Raw genomic sequence first — 17,803 nt, 5'->3', positions numbered from 1 at the left:
CTTTTTTTTTTTTTTTGAGGATTGGGCTGTCCTCATTCTGCAGATTGCTGCCTCCTACTAGGTTACCATCCTCCACGGCCAGGAGAAGCTCATTAGCTAAGAGCAATTCCAGGGTGCTATTTTAAAGTCTAAATGCCCTGACTTTTTCTTTTTTTGGGGGTGGGGATATCCCATTTGCTCACACCACCTGACGTGATGTTAAAGAGTAGACTTTATGCAGCCTACTTTCAGCCTAGATCCTTAAATCTATTTAGGAATTCAGGTCCTGTTTGAGTACAAGGGGAAAGGGGGAATTGGTGGCCAGGGATGCTGAGGGCCATGAAGAAGCCACAAGAGAGCTGGCACCTGTTTCCAAAAGCATCTGTGAGCCATCACACTGAAATACCAGCTATTTTCCACGTGTTCTGTGGAAACACAGCTATTCCACAGCTATTTCTATTCTACAATACTAAAAATAAAAATTAAAAATAAATACAAGCCTTTTATTCCCAGGCAGGTACTGCTGGATGCTGACACTCACTTGCTAAACATCCAGACACCACTAGAGCCACAGCTGGTGCCAAGAATGCCCATCTGCAACGCGCAGCAGGAAAAAAAAAAAAAGGAATAAAGGGTGAAGTTTCAATCATTCACACCTCTGCCTCTTGGCACGGACCCACTGGGCTGGGTGCACCCCCTGTGCTGCTCCACCTGGGGCGAGCGGTGACCCGAGAGCTCCTGCCTGCTGCTCCACCTTGCTGCTGCTCCCCTCCTTATTAATAGCACAGCGAGTCACCGACATCCCTGTTTTAGGCAAAAACCACAGCCGTTTGCTAAAGCACTCCCAGGAGAGTTTTCCCGTTGTAAAAGCAAATATTTATATCTGCTGCGCTCTTGGAGGCACTGGCTACGATCAGTTCTTAAAGTGAGATTTAGCTGAAAGACCTGATTTATTAAAATGAATAAACAAAGCCCTGTGAAGCGAGCTAATTCAGCCTAAATAAAGCATTAAGCTCTGAAGAGCGCCCATCACACACACACACACACACGTGCCCATACACACCCAGATGCGCACACAGCCCAGCGCCCCTGGGCCATGATCCCACATCAGCTTCACCCCCACGGCCAGGCTGTGTGTACATTAGGCTACGTATAAATAAATTTATATTTATATAAATTAGCACGCGCAGGGACTGATAACAGCTCCAGCCCTACAGCCAGCCGGCCCTGGCCACCCCTGCCCAGCTGCTGGCTCTGCCAGGGCTCGGTGCCTCAGTTTCCCCAACTCCAAAGCTCCAATACAATTATGTTTTTACCCACAAGGAGATTAAAAATCCTAGATTATTTAAATCCGCAATTCTTTTCTGTAAGTTGGCCTCTAATTGTCAATTATTTGCTCACGAGCACTCTTATGGCTGGCGCTGGAGCAGGCTGAAGCAGCTTTTATTTTGGTACTTGATTTAATGAGGTTTTTTGGAACAGCAGGGCAGGGGCAGCATCCATTCTTGCTGCTCATCACATATTCATTATTTACATTGCCTGTATCCCAAGTAACTCGGCCCAGAAAACAAATAAACGAAAGCTGAAGTGTACACAAAACATCTGGAGGTGCTGCCGTTGCTCCTGATCACTCGCAAGGCATGAGGGCAATGGCGATGGACTGGGCCCGTGTGCCTGCTGAGCCAAATGGAGGGGGTTTGCCAGGGTGAGGACCCCATCCATGGTACCCCATGGGGCTGGAAGTGCCCCTCTCTTGCTCATAAGTGATCCTCATCATTTGGAAAAAAAATAATTAAATATAATGACATCATTTCTAATGGATAAGTGGAGTTTAATTAATCATTTATTTATTTTTCGTACATTTGTTTTTGGCATCTGAGGGGCACGTAGGGGGAGATGCTGAGCGAAAGGCTTCGCCACCAGGCTGGGAGGAATCAGAAGAAGCCCCCAGCCTCCTCCAGCCCCAGCCGGATGGGTTCGATCACCCCTTGATGCTGAGCCAAGAGGCGATGCAGGGAGGTTTCTGGTCGGAGCGGGGAGGCAGCAGCCTTGGGAGCTCTTGGCCCCTGATAGTAAATACAGCTGGTCACATTAGAGCTCTTGAATAATTTATGGGATGACTCTTCAAAATAGTAAATCCTCCCTCCCCCTCTCCCCTCCCCTCGAGCCTGCTCCATCCTTCATCAGATGGTGTGGCTGGTGAGCGGTCTATGAATATTTAAGGAGTTTTACTAAATTCATAGAACCTTGTAAAAACGGTTTAAAAATGTCGAGCGAAATATTTGCATGTCGCGTTTCGCACCAGCTGCGCAGCTACAGGGGCAGGACAGGGGAGCCAAGTGAGTGCTGGTATAAAATTGCCTTTATTTGGGGCCAAATGGGAAGGGAAGGGAAGGGAAGGGAAGGGAAGGGAAGGGAAGGGAAGGGAAGGGAAGGGAAGGGAAGGGAAGGGAAGGGAAGGGAAGGGAAGGGAAGGGAAGGGAAGGGACGGGACGTTTCCAACAGTTTGCTTCAGGTTCTGTAACGGTGGGAGTGAGCTTCCCCGCCTGCCTCCACCACCTGGCCCGGTGGTGCTGGCTGAGGGCTGTGCTCAGAGGAAGCAGCTCTTTGCATATTTATGAAGGTGATCGCTGGTGGTGAAATATGCAAAGCGAGGAAGTTGATTTGGGATGCACGGAGACCTGGAACAAACAAGCGCCGCTCCCCGTGGAGGCTTTATGGCAGCCCCCGAGACCACCAGCTTTAATGCTGCTCGCTTCGTAACAGCCCCTGGCTGGGGGGGAGGAAAGAAAGGTGAAAGTCTCCCAGAATCGCTTTCATAATTCCGAGTTTCAAACTAATGTTGATGAGGACATCAATGCTGCTGAGCATCCGCTGGGCTCTCGGTGTAAAACGCCTTGTATTCATCTCAAGTGTCAGGATGTGCAAGAAATTTTCAGGTGCTTGTCTGGGTCCCCGTTTGTATGCAAATGACGCTGTAAAATCTCTTAGTCTGAAAGAGCTGATTTTAGCTGGCGTCAGTCAAAGTACGGCGGCTTGTCAGAACCGAGATGCTTTGATTCTTCCAGGTCAAAACAACCCCAAATTCCTGATGGAATCTGCAGGCGGTTTACAGACATGACGGGCAAAATGAAAATGTTTTAAACCATTTTCCTTTTTGAGGAAATTAATGTCTGGGGATGTTCAGGCAGTGCCTGGGGTTTGCAGGATGGTTTTGGGGACCAGCCTGAGGCTCACAGGCTGCTGGGATGGGGCAGGCAGGGCGTGGGGACACCCCAGCACCAGGCTGGTTGTTTTACCTCATCACAGACCACGTCTTGCTGCAAAAGACAAAGAAGGCAGGCAGTGCCCTGCAGTGAGCACCCACCTCCAGCTCCGAAACAGATGGGGTTGCATTGGCAGAGGTGAGCACAATGCGCTCGCAGCCACACAGGCGGTTCTGCATCGCGGCCCCTATCATTTACATGAGGAGCTGCGAGGAAATAACATATTTTAATAACAGCATGCCTGTATCCCTCGAGGACTGGCTGATAAGGCAGTAATCAAGTTTCACCAACACGGAGCCGGATTCCACAGCACTCGTTCCCGAAGATAAGGCAGGCCTGGGGACGGCGGGGCACCCTCTTCCCACCGGCACGCGTGTGCTCTTCCAGAGAAGTGATTTCCCCATTACCCACTGCATCAGACTGCAGCTGGGATATCTAAAGCCACATCAGCTCCCGACGTGCTTTCATCTAATAGCCCTGATAACCACATTGGCTTCGTTTTCATCCTGCGTTATTAATTCACGGTGCCTCGGGGAAGGAAGAGCCTCACGAGCAGTGGGAGCGGACCACATACCGCAGTGTAATGCCTTCCTCTCGCTGGTGCTCCACGGTTACTTCTGCAGCAAGGGCCTGCGAGAGCTGATTTGCAGCCAGCAGCAGCATCCCAGGCCCCTGCCTGCATGCAGAGCAGAGGAGAGGTGGCTGCACGGAGCATAGAGGGAAGGGAGGTTAAATCATGCAGCAGGGAAAGGTGCCTGGACCCTTCTGCACCACCCATGCTGCTCAAACTCCTCATGCTTTCCCCCAGAGCATGGTCAGCGGGATGTTTTCTCAACACAACCTCACTCTCCATTCACTCCCTCAGACGCTGGGTCCCTGAATTTGAGGTTTTCAGAAGGCTGAATTTCTGGCAGGGGGGTTTACGGCTGGCTGCCCCCACTGTGCTGCCCCATTTGCAAGAGCAAATTTGAACCCTGGGACGGGCAAGCTCTTAGGCAGGAACATGAATGCTTGCTTGTCACTGTGCAAATACAAACGTGCAAACGTGGTCCACGCCAGCCCAGCAGGGCAAGCACGAGGATGAATTTACTGAGGCATTAAAGATATAATAGCTCGGTGCTACATAACTTTGTCCTAAATTAAGCACACGGAGTGGGTAGCTGGTAGAAAGCTCTGTTGGACATGTGGTGGTGTTGCCTGCAAACTCCAGTTTGGAAAAGTGGGAAAAAAAGCCCAACTGTTTCCCTTGACTTCGTCTACATTTTCAAGGTCAGTCATCGCGTCCTGTGTATGGAGAAGAAAATGCTAACACTTCTCCAGCTGTTCCTAGACAACTGAAATCTGCTGTTTAATTCCTGGGCCATTTGGTCCCCGTCTCCAACTTTCAGCTAAAAATGTACTGATCTCTAAAAGGCTGAGGCAAGAAGAGGAAAGAGCTTTTCATGTTCTCGAAAAATTACAAGGAGACACAAGTTCCTGTGAGATTTTTACCTCCTTCACGCCATACCTTCAGTCCCATAATTAGGTCTCCTGTCATTTCTTTTGATGCTCTGCTCCACTTATCCATGGCTTTCTGACCCTGTTTCCATATCTGGTAAGATTTTTTTCCATTACTGCTCTCAAAAGAAAAAAAAAAAAAGGTACTGTTGACCTTCACTCCGAGACTGGAATCGGTAGGAGCTGCACTAACTTTGTGTGTCAGGGGATGGTCGTGGCCTTGGAGCAGGACCTGGCAGAGCAGGAGCTGTGCAGTGCCCCAGGTGTTATCTTTATCGGCTCTCTTTGGCACACCTAAACCTGCCAAACACAGGCTGTGAGCACACGAAGCTGAAGGGGCTGGGTGTGCAGGCAGACACAGTCATTCTGCGTTCAGGTGAGGGCCAGGATTTATTACCAGTGAAACCTCCCAGCCCCTGAGATGGCACAGGCTTCCCGTCAGGTACCAGCAGCGGGCCCGTGTCCCCAAACGCCAGATCTACAAGTAGCTTAGCCATGTGTAACCCCCTCACCTTCTTGTCTGGGGGCTGTTTGTTGAGAAAATTGGAGTATCTGCTGCGTGGAAGCCGGCCACCTGCTGCCAGGTGACCTTTACGGTGCCACCCATCAGCGTGCTCTCAGCTGATTTCTGTGAACTCCACGCCTGCCACGCAGCCAGCCCCTTGGAGGAGGACACAAAAACCCAGGAGCAGCTCTGGGCCAGGTCAGCAGGGCCAACACGAGAGCACCCCGCAGGACTATTTGGGCCTGAATTTCGGCGTGGTGAATTCCTCCCCCATCTCCATCTGCAGGCATAGGTCTGGGCTCACCTCCCTCCCAAACCTGAAGCACTCGGGTGCCCTCCCAACCCACCCAGCACCCGGTACACGCTCTGATTTCACTGTCAGCCCTCCAGCAGCAGCACTGCCTCCCCTGAGACCCCTGCTTCCTCCTGTCGTGTCCCTGGGGAGGGATGCACGGTGAGGTGGTTGAGGAAGGCATCTTGCAGCCAGCCTGGGCATCGCCATGGAAACTCCAGCGATGCTCACAGGCACTGTAAGTAGCCGCAGTTTTCGTGAGCACACTCACAAGTAGCAGCTGGGATCGGGTCCTTCTCGGTCGTCTCCAAAGGGGCAACAGGGTAGTGCTTAGGAAATTAAGGAGAGGCATCAAGCTACTTTGAGTGCTGTAATTGCTGCCACGATTCCTCTGCAGTAAGATCAGCCTCTTCCTTGAAATGCTCAATATTTCTCTGCTCTCCCAGGTTTTGCTCTGCTAACGCTGCTCACTCAATGCTGTGCTGCTGGGGCAGGCGCTGGCCCTGCCGCTGCTGGCGTCCATCCCTCAGCACCCCAGGGCAGGACTTCACCACTCACTGCTGCTCCAGAGCCGGGGGCATTTCTGTCTCACGGCTCACCCCACGCACCCCCAGCTCCTCTCCCCATGCTCCAGGACACTGGGGAGAGCACCTCACCTCGGTTTTAGGGTTAACGTGTTTGCATTCATATCCCGAGCCTTGCTTTCACATCTATAACTCATTTTCCAACGTCTTCAAGCAAATTTCACACTGTTGGAAAAATGTCAAGGGTTTAATCTGATATGTGTGATATTTACTGGTGCCACTAGGGAGAGAGATGATCACATCTTCCACTTCCCATCACATTTCTTACGAGAGTGGAAGCGTACCAGGAGAATTCACCGGCTGCAGCTATACATCGTGTATGCAAATGAACATAAACCACACTGAGGAGCACAGACAAATAACTTCGGATGTAAGAAACCCAAGGAGGAGCTTATGAGATGAAAGCTTATTGTTTTTTTTTTTCCCCTTGATGGTCTTAGGATACGTGGCTGCACCAACCAGCCTCGCCACAGCTGCAGTTTAGCTGCATCATGAAGCAGGACTTGGAGCCCAGGGCTGGGTTCCTGCAAGCCTTGTGCCTGGTGACAGATGGATTAAGAATGAAATTAGAGGTAGCAGGAAATAGGCGGATGGATAAAAACCTCAATGAATCAATACCGGAATTTTTCCTCAGGCAAATTTATTCTCTGGAATATTAGGAGGAAACAATTCCTCCAAATCCTCAAAAATACAGAGTGGAATGATCTGTGAAGGAACCAGCCCTGGAAAGCCCACCTGAGGGTGAGAGTGGTGAAATCACAGGTGAGGAGGATGTCCTGGGCTCCCCGCCCTGCCTGAGCCTCACCTCCTCTGAGGGAGGATTTGGGCAAACCCAGGCAGCAGCTTCACAGCCCATGGCCACCCCCAGGCCTGGCTGCTGCTCCTGGGCAGTTTGGAGGTGCCATAAGGAAGAGGGGGAGGAAGAGGAATTAATTCTCTCTAAAAATGGGTGGGTTTTTTATTATTATTAAGGGAGAGATCCCCATTTTAGAGCCTCAACCCATGCAGAGCTCTCTCTCTTTTTTTCCAGTTGCTAAACACTGCACAAGAAAATGAGCCACAAGCAAAATGCAGGCAAGGTGAAACTTCGAATGAGCCCTAATTACACTAATTGCCTCCTCTTCGGCTCACAGGTGAGCTGCGAGGGACCAGGGAGGCAGAAATGCAAGGGAGACCCCAGCAGCGCCTGCATCTCAGGAAGTAAATGCTGTATTTTAAAGATCTTTTTGTGGTGAGCACAGAAAATGCTGCCTTTAGGTTGGTCCTCCCCTGACTGCCTGCAAGCAGGGGCCGTCGATGTGCTTGTGGGGAGAGGGTTGAGCGTTTTGGGTGTGTAAAATGCATGTATGTGGATATGTCATCCCCGCCTGGCTGGCTTCAGAGCAGCCTCCCCAGCCCTCAGTGTTAAACTCCGCTGTTACTAATGCAGGGCATTCTGCTGATGGCCAGATATCAATCAATATTATTGACTTCAGTAAATTTTGTGCCAAGCTTATAAATATAATTTAATTTCACCCAGACCAAAGAAAAAAAAAAAAAACAAAAAAAAACAAACACACACTGCATGAAAGCAATATTCCTAAGGATTCATTTTGGACAGACATTCGGATCTCAGAAATAGGACATGAAGTGTTTGTGGCGAGGAATATGCTTAATTAGATTCATGTCTGAGAAGTCCCCAGCTGTTCTGCAGACAAACAGAAATATCCGAGATTTCTTCCAGCTCTGTGGAGACGCAGAGATTGGCTTCTCTCCCTGTTGCCCCAGCCTGAGAGATCTGCACGTATGATTATTACCCGGTGCTCTGGTTCAGACAATGTGAGATGCCACACAATCTCTGAGCACACAGCAAATATCCCAGCATTTGGTTTCATGATTACTTCCACCCCGTTCGCTTCGGCATCTAAAAAAGCCTTTGTTTTTTTTTTTTTTTTTCCATGTGAAAGGCTTTCTGGAAGTTGGACATAACACGCGTTCATTATGAAATGAAAATACCTCATGTGTTCAGGATGGAAAAAAAAGCCTTGGCTTTAAAGAGAGCTTTGTAAGCTTATTAAAAATAAGAGCACTCACCATGCCTATCTTTCTGCCAAATGAAAAATTCCCTCTTCTCTTCTCAGGCTTGTGAGTGGCTTTGTGTACCCAAGACATCTCTTTGCAGTGTCCAGCACATTCCCATTGTTAGCCTAGATTGGGATAAAATGAGATGCCAGGAGGGGACTGCAGAGCAGCCACACCTGGACCCCACCACCAGGGAGGTGAACCCACTGCTGATAAAGCCTTCTCAGCTCCCAGACCTTTGGACAAAGCCCCGTGCTGCAGGTTACTGTCATCCCCAAACCTCATGGGGTGAAGCCAAGACGAGCCCCGTGTGCCAAAACCAGCCATAAACACCCCTGCTCAGCAGGAGAAGCGAGCCGCGACCACGCCGCCTGGATCCGCATCCACAGGGCATGGGGCAGAGTCCAAATACAGAGGAAAAATGCAGACTGGGAGCTGCAGCCGCGATTTCCAGGCTCATCCCATGTCTCACTCCCCGCTGCTCTGTTTTTGGGGGTCCTGCCACAGGCAGCGGGAGCACGGAGGCAGGGGGCATGCAGCAAGCAGCAGCTCCCTGGGAAAATGCACCATGCATCCCTGATAGAGCGCATCCAGCCGTGAACTCAGGGGCAGAAAGGGCATCCTCTCTACTAGAAATGAATACAAAACTGAGCCCCAAGTGGGCCATGAGGGACACAAGGGACACGGCTCAGTGTGGGCAGTTTCCCCTGAGCCCAGCACTGCTGCTTCTGCCCAGTGCCAGCAGAGCTCACCATCTGGGGATGGAGGAGCAAGCCAAGGCCCCAATCAACCCGATATTGAAAACTAATTTCCCAAAAAGAAGCTGGAGGAGGACACAGCTTTGCAGGGGGAGACACAGACTTTTCTAGCTGGCTGGGGACAGACATCTCCCCCGGGTGGCTCACACATCTATCGCAGCCACCTCCCCTTCCTCCTCCTTCATCATAGCCACGTGGATTATCTGAACTCTCCCCTTCCCCCAGCACATCATTTCCATTTATCTTCCAGGCAATTAAGACTGTTTAAAAGATGATCGCTTTGGCCTTTAAAGCATTTTTTTCTGAAGTGATGCCTTAAAACACTGCTTCAAATATTGTGGCAGTCTGGGTGTTTTCTGTTTCACTAACGGGCTGGTAATTGTAATTAGTTTGATCGTGGGGCAAATTCCAAATCTGCTCTGAATGCGTTCCTTTGAATCTGGTTAAAAGGCGCTGTTTGAGCTGACAATCATTTTGACTGCAGCGTGTGCGAAAGACTCAAATTTTCAGCTTACGGGAAAGGCTCGGTTTACTGCCGGGCTGAGAACCCATTTCCGAGCTCTCTGGCATCTCTGGGTGCGACCGAGAGCCAGAGCAAATATTTCTCTGGGCTCCCACTTCCACGTGGTGTGTTTTAGGTTACGCTGAAGTGGATTCACGGGAGGAAGCTGGGGGCAGCGGGGGAGGCCAGAGGAGGTAAGCACGAGGGGAGGCAGTGCACAGAAAAATTGAAGGAAACGGCCAGCTGAAGAAAAAACAGCCTCAAGAGCAGAAACGGCTGGGGGGATTGCATATGGGAAGGTTGAGTAGGCTGTGCAATAAGGCAGGAGCTGTTTGTACCAGGCTGAGCACACCTGTAATATCATGCTGCTGGGAATTTGAGTAGGGGCAGCGAGTTTCCTTGTGCCAGGAGAAGAAAACCCATCCTAACAGCCCTTCTGTGAGTCAAGTGTTCTTTCCAAAGGCCAGAACATGCTGATTCCTTCAACTAAGAGATGCCCCTGCCTTCCAAATCACTTCCAAGGCAATGTGCTGAATGCAATACATGTTATACCAGCCTGCTGCACCCGTACAGCACTGCCGGGACACACAGGGGATGTGGAAGTAAGGAATTCAGGCGGGCACTGCTGCAGGCAGGGCTCTTGATGGGCACAAGCAAGGGCAGCTTTGCAAAACAGCAACGAAGGACAAGGCTGCCTCCAACTCTAAGGAGAATTGTCATGGAAACTACAAGTAAAGTGGCACAAAACACCAGAGAAGGTAGGTGGGAAAAAGATAGCTGAAAATAGCTGGGGAAAAAAATAAAAAATTAAAAAAAAGAAAGACAGGAAAGTCTCCTTGCAAAGGTTCTAGACATTAAAAGTCAACTGAATAAATAGTTTAGTAATTTTAGATGTTCTTCAAAAATAGAGTCTAGAGGGAAAAAGGGAAGCAAAACAGAAAATCATGGCTCAGCCATAAAGAAAATTCCAGGAGGGAAATGCTCTGAAAGGGAAAAGAAAAATGTGAGTAAGAAAAAATGCAAGTAAGACTCCTGCCAGGCTTATTACGTACACAGATATATCTATATATATATATACACATGTAGATAGATATATTCATATGTGTGTTTACGTTTATACAGCACAGTGTATATAGTTGTATGTATAGCTCTGTGTGCTGTGTATGTATGTATATAAGTGCTACTATACATGTGGTTAGAAGGATGCCAGCAGAGAACAAGTGCTCGGTGCCCCAGGCTGAGGCAGATAGAGTTTCTGGGAGCTCAGCTCGACTGCAGCCCAAGCCCTGGACAAGCGGGCCAGCTGTTTGATGGTCAGACCCCTGGCTAAATGGCATCTGAGCAGGGATGGCAGTCACCAGAAGCATGCACAGATTGCAGCCAAGCCACCAAATTCAGAGCGGCTTGGTGCCAGAGCTCTGAAATATCCAGGGGAAGGCATGAATCAGGGAACATAATACGGGGACAGCTCTGGGTGCCAGCCCCAAAAGCAGAGCAGCAGGTACAGCCCCGGAGGGAGCCCCAGCGCAATGGGGATGGTGCTGGAAGCAGTGGCAGTGCAGGATTTGGTGTGAATTTGGAAGAAAATGGGCAAGATGGGGAGGTGCTGTCATGCAGGTCACACTAGGAAAACATTAAAGGAGATTTATGCTTTTAGAGAGGAAGGGATTAAATTGTACCAGGGAAAAACGTTAACCTGGAAAATGTTAGAAGCAGCAGGCTGTGCTGCGCCACCCCTCAGCACGCACTGCTGGCTGCGGGCCAGGACAATCCCGTTCCATTTTTTGTGCCAAATTGCAATAAACAGCAAATAAATGAGAATAATGCTGAGACAGAGATGGGTGTCCATGCACTGGTAGCTGCCACACCACACGTTTTGGAGGGTAAGGTGAAAAGAGGTTGGTTCAGAGGGTGAGCAACTGAGAAGGGCTTGGGCATCATGCCCTGCTCATGTGAGTTACCGGGAGGATTTAGGAGTTGTAAATCACACCGTGTAAAATATAGCATCTGATACACTAGATGATAAACCCAAACTGCACGCTGAAAGGAGGCGACAGCAGGAGAACCATCTCCTTTACCAGGCGAGGTGAATTGCCATCCCCAAGCACAAAAAGCACGTGGGAAAAGGAAAGGTACAGAGAGCAAGAGATAGGGAGGGGAAAGTCAGGGATCAAAGGGAAATGGAAACAGAGAGAAAAATAACAACACCTAGAAGGCAATGCTGTAGGTCAGCTGCAAAGTGTGAGTTAAGCAGGGGGACGGGCTGAACCCAGCCAGCCAGGGGCTTGCAGGGCACTAAGAGCTCATTCATGATGTACCACCACCGTTTCTTTGCTTCAGGGTGGTTACAATACAAAGAGATGGCAAAAGGGGCTAAAATGTCAACTTGCTGCTGAAGAAGATTAAACCCGAAACCAAAAGGTACTGATGTGGCTGCAGCACCGCAGCAATAACCCATCTATTTTCATTAAACCCAAATTTTCCCTCGCAGCACTGCTGTGCAGGTGTAGCTCGCTCCCATCCCTACCCAGGCACTCAGAGCACTCAGGGCAAGGGGCAGGAGCAGCTTCCTCAGCTGATTTGACTTTCACATCAGTGGGCATCCAGCAGGTGCTGGCAGGTACAGCAGCAGTCCTCAGCGATGGTCAGAGCCAAATTCCCACGTGGGTCAGAGAGGTATCGTGCCCTGTGAATCCAGCAGGATGCTCAGGCTGCATCCACTCCACCGCGGTGTTTATTTTAAAAGACAGCACCGTGATAAAATGCTGCAGTCATGTCTGCATCAAAGGCTGCTTCCCTTGATTAATGTGTGTTTGACTGACTTGCTACGAGATCTAAATAGAAGTTACATGACACTCCTCAGCCGAGCGCTTTTCTTCGCATGATGTGAAAATGACCTGTCATTATAAAGAGTGAAAAAGAAAACGAGGCTGCGTGTTTGAAAAGAAGCTGTGCAAAAGACCTGGCAAAGCACGTCAATATTTGTAATTACGGTGTCAGCTGCCGCTCTGTGCGCACTCGCCCACGACGGCTGGTTTCCCGCAGACCCCCCTCTGCCCAGTTTGCCCCATCCCCACCACTGCAACGCTCCCTAATTTCCCTTCTACGTGCCTGATGGCTGCCCACGTTTCCCTTCCCTTCTACGGCCACAAAATTAGCCTGGGCTGCACAGAAATCATTGGTGCTGGGGCGGAGATGCGGGTGCTGCAGGGCAGGGTGGCACGGGTTAGCCAGAACCCCTGCGCCTTTCCTGGCCTGGGTCAGTCCCACCTGGCCAGCACCTAAATCCAAGCAATCATGCATTGCTGAGGCCTCCTGGCAGCTGACAAATCTGGTTCAAGTTGACCCAGGTTTAAAATCCATTAGAGAGCAGAAGCGCAGGCTGACGGGCAGACAGTATGATTGCACCCGACTATTACCTTGAGAAAAAGGAGGTTAAAAAAATCTACGGAGGACAAAAGTCACTAATGCACCATACAAAAAAATAAGGCTGACAAGACTGAGCTAAGGAGGAAAACAGAGTAAATCCCAAGGAGCAGAAACACTGAAAGATTTTGAAATTCTTTCTCTCCACTTCAAATTTCCCCAGGTCTAACTACAACGCCAACCATTCAACAACCCAAGGACTTGAGGGAGCTTTTTGCTACCAGCACATGCAAACCCCAATGTCCAAACAGATGGTTTATTTAAAGATCGGGTACGTATCGTCATCAATATCCAGACTACAGCAGGGCTGCTGCAAGGAAAAAGATGTAATTGTAGACGTGAAAACCCTCCAGTTTGGATAGAGACTGGGCAAGAGTAATCACAGCACTTTGTAAAGTTGTAGAAATGCAATGAAAGAGCTGAAGTGTGTGTAATTACCAGGGAGAGGCATTGTAGCCAAGCAGATAAAGTTAATTATACAGTAAAGGAGCATTTGCAGTTGACGTGGTAGTAATCATAGTCAACAGAGAAGTGCCCAGCAGAAGGAACTGCATACAATAAAAGCAATCACTTGGTGAAAGTGTACAGCACAAATTACCTAAAAAACAAAGGCAGACACAGGCACACAGCTGGAGACCACAAACCTTAATGAAGATTTGTGGATTTCTGCAAACAATGGGATGTCTTAAAAGGCAGCAGACCTTATCCTGCACCCCACAAAACTCTGGCATCAGCCTGTGGGAGGTATCGATCTCCGTGCTTCACGTGGGCAGGCGAGGGCCAGGTCCACCAGCAGGCTGTGAATATTCCCATTGTTTCTCCATAGCAGTGCTGGTTACACCCCAGGTGCTGCTGCTGTATATGAAACAAGTGCACCGGTAGGTCGCTCCAAAACACCAATTTTCTGAAAGTAAATCTGCATTTAGGAGAAAAGATGCAGTCAGTGGACCTCATTTTGGAATTCAGGCGCACGGTCTGCCGTTTCGTACAGTTAGCAAGCAGCCACACAACACCAGCCTCCACCTGACTGCATTAAAAGCCACAATACCTGAAACAAAAGGCAGCCTTTAGGGTTCAAGTGTAAACTACTTGTGCGTGCAGTTGTTACAAATGTCAGTGCAGTGGTGCTGTGTTTGATGACGGCATAAATTCAGGGCAGGAGCCTGGAGCATGACAAGAGTCCAAAATTCTGCACGGCAAATCAGGGCCAGGCTCTGGGCAGGAGGACGCCCTGCCTCCCGCCACCCTTTTCACCCAGGAACTTTCTCCTCCTGAATGCTTTCCCGGCAACAAATAAAAGTGCTTTCTCACCTATTAAACAGGAGTTGCCCAGGAGATTTCTGGAGTACCTGCATCCAACAGCTTCAGCGCCCTGCCAGCCCCTGTGCCCAGGGCTGCTGCAGGTGGTGGAGCAAAGGAAGGTCCCCAGCCACCCACCTGCCCTGCGATGTCTCATGGCCATTAGATGCTAACAGCTTCCCACATCTCTGACTAATGATGTGGTTTAGTTTTGTCCTCCCGGGGTACTAACTTCCCTCTAAGCTGGCTGTTTGCTGGAACTCCCTGATTTAATTCTGCAAAAAGACTTCATGAGTGGATTAAGAGAAATGTTGCCCTTCAAAGCACCCCTGGTGCGCTAACAGGGATGGATCTACTGATTTGAGAATACCCAGATAAATAAATAAAGGGCAGCAATTAAAGTGAAACGGGTACCCAGCTGACGAGATGAAAAAGCCTGAGGATCACAGCACGGCTTCAAGTGAGGTAAGAAGGTGTAATTGGCACTACGGAGGTGAGCCTGCAGCTTACGGTGGGATGGTGTGTGCAGAGCTCCTCGCTGCAGCACAAACACTGCAGCCCGCTCACAGGACCCTTCACTCCTTTTGTAGTTGGAAAGCAAGGACATTTGGTGATATTTGGGCTCAGCCATGGCCGGTGAAAGAGGAGAGAGTGGTAGGGGAGCTGACTAGGGGGCAAGTGAGCTGGGGTGGGCAGCTTGGTGTTCGTGGGGGTGCTCGCTGCTCCCTCAGCATGTAGAAACCTTGGGTGGACTGTGCCCACATTTTGGATACCTCAGGGAGATCACTTGTGCATCCCACCAGAGGGGCTGGGTATCCAAAAAGCAGTCTTATGCATAGTACAGTGGGATTCGTACTGCTCCCAGGGAGCTCGGGGCCGTGATCCTGACCTGCAGGCAGCGGTGTCTGACCTGACAGCACAGAAGTGCTGCCTGATGCTCATGCCCAATGCATGGCACAGATGTGGAAACGTGCACTTCCCAGCCCGCAGCCAAGCCCTGCTGTCTGCTGGCCGTCACGAGGCTGCCCACAGCACCACCACGCCTTGCTGGGAGGGAAGCAGTCAGCTGAGGTCCATTTGGTAAAAAAAAAAACACCTCCTGTATTTATTCATTTAGATCCTTTTAAATGCTGTAAGGCCACACGAGAATTACAGTCACCACAGGGCCTTATTTCCTCATATAGGTATTTGAGACCCAAATATTCTCTCTGAATTTCCTTCCGTGTTTAGCAGTGAATGTCACATGCGTGCAGCTGGCTCCCTTACTCCCAGTTATTGCTTAAATATACATAAATATGCAAAGTGTAGGCAAATATTTACAGACGAGAAGTGTTGGCTTTTTTAATTAACTAGTGTTTCATACAGTTACAAAACAAAACATGACATTTCAGCAGTAACTAAGCCCAAGAAAATTAAAAATCGACTCCCTTACTTTCTTCTCGCTCCTAACAACTGACACTGGGGCCAAGTAAAAGGTGGCAAATCCAGAAATGGGAAAATGAAAAGCTTCTTCATGCGGCACAGTAATGAAACCTTGGCTCTTCCCTCCACAACGCATTGTGGATGCCAAAATGCAGCAGAATTAGAAGGGCAAGGGATTTGGGCAGACAGTACGAGTGACCAGAGCCACAGTAGTTATGCAAGGTCTTTAAAAAAAGACCGATCTTTATTAGGAACTAAATCTTTTTGACCAAACCCCAGCTTGATGTCTCTCATGAGCAATACCCACGGGGTGAGCAGAGTGCCTGGAGCACAGGACTCATCAGAGATCCAGCCAGACTTTTCTTCCTAACCGTGGCACACTAGCAATATGCAGCAGGCCACAGCTCCAGAGCACGTCATCCTGAGACATATCTGGGGACAAGATTCCAACAGAATAATTTGCAGCGGGTCTAAAGGTGTTTGTCCTAATCAAACAAACAAAACCCAACCAAGTAATTAATAGGTTTCTGAGCAAACACAAAGGCCACCAGGCAAATATCATCAGCATTACTGCAATGTACAGCTCTTTGCAAAGCATCAAAGCAATTCCTGATGGCACAATCAATACAAAAGAGATTGCAAGTCAAAAAAGAAACAGGAAAAAAAAAAAAAAAAAAGCTGCTCCTCAAGAACAAAGGAACTGCCCAACTCCAAACACTTGTTCTCCTTTTTTCATTGTAAAATGCTGTAGAAGTGCAAGCCAGCAATTTAAATGAGAAACAAACAAACAAACAAAAAGATCTGAATCAACATAACAAATATTAGCACTTATCAAAAATGCGGCAGACAACAGTGTCTGCTGGCAAACCTCTAAATAATTCATGACCAATGCAAAGGAACCAATCTTGGGAATAAGCGGTGCTAAAACAGTGGAGGAACCAATTTCTCCATGACCTAGAAGGGAAACCCAACTCCAAAATATTCGAGGCACTGTTTTTAAAGCTCAGATCCAGCAAAAGGCATCATTTAAGAGCCAAGTGTGTCCGGAGGAGCATTCTTGGTTAAGCAGGAGCAGCAGCCCGGCTCCAGCCGCATCGTTATCCTGTTAGGGATGACAGAGACAAACTGGCAAGGGAAAATGAGGGCTGACGCTTGCCTTGCTTTATAGGATGAAAAAGGGCCTTGATTTAGGGCGGCAAGCGGTGCTGAACCGCACCATCCCCACAAAGAGGGATTGATGGGGAAATCCAGCAGGAGCGGTGGGCAGCAGCCCTGCAGGACCGTGGTGTGGGGAAGGAGCACGAGGCCAGGAAAGATAAAAACCAAAATGTTTAACACAGAGATGGAGAAATGCTAAAAAAAGCTAAATGAGAAGTACGTGGGAGTGTGGTGGAGAAGCCAGGAGTCACAGTCCCGCACAGCATGTGATGGCATCAAAACACAGGGCTTTTAAAGCCCTTTTTGTCTGCCTTCTGGCTTTTTGAGCCACAAATATGCTCTTGGGTAACATAGTCAAGTTTATTTCCGCCACCACGAAGGCTACAAGCTGATTTATTTTGTATTTTTTCCCACCACCAGTCAAGGAATTTTATTTTTTCCCACCACGTCCAACCTTTTCCTTCAGCCCCACAGGCCCCGTGACCCCACCACCTCCCTAGGCGACCCATCCCAACACCCACCCGCTATTTCCGACAAAAAACATCCCCAAATTCCCAACCCCGTCCCAAGGCGAGGCAATGGGGGCACACTTTGGGGATCAGAACCCCAAAGAGCGGCACCCGGGCTCCCCTCACGGTGCGCCACAAGAACACCACCTCGCCAAAACAGACTTTGTTTTTCGATTTATTTTTATTATTTCCACACTCCACTTGCCCCATGAGGAAGGGGCAGCGCAGGGGCTGAGGGATGGGGTGCAGGAGGCCGCTGAGGCGGCTGCAGGGGCTGTGGGCACCGTCCCCATGTCCCCCCCCCACCACAGTGCAGCCCCCTCAGGCCGCGTGCGCGCGCGCCCCCTGCAGCCCGCTCCGTGCGCGCGCACCGCTCCCCCCTCTCCTTTCTCCCCCCCTCCCTCCACACTGCGCATGCGCAACGTGCACCCCGTCCCCCCTCCTTTCCCTCCGCGCCGGCAGGGGGCGCTGCGGGCCCGCGCGGAGGGGCCGGAAGCGGAAGTAGAAGCGGAAGCGGGGCGCCGCTTCCGGCAGTCGCGGCTGAG

This window comes from Aythya fuligula, chromosome 10, assembly GCF_009819795.1.
Source record: "Aythya fuligula isolate bAytFul2 chromosome 10, bAytFul2.pri, whole genome shotgun sequence".
Lineage (NCBI taxonomy): Eukaryota > Metazoa > Chordata > Aves > Anseriformes > Anatidae > Aythya > Aythya fuligula.
Note: the sequence above shows the minus strand (reverse complement) of the source record.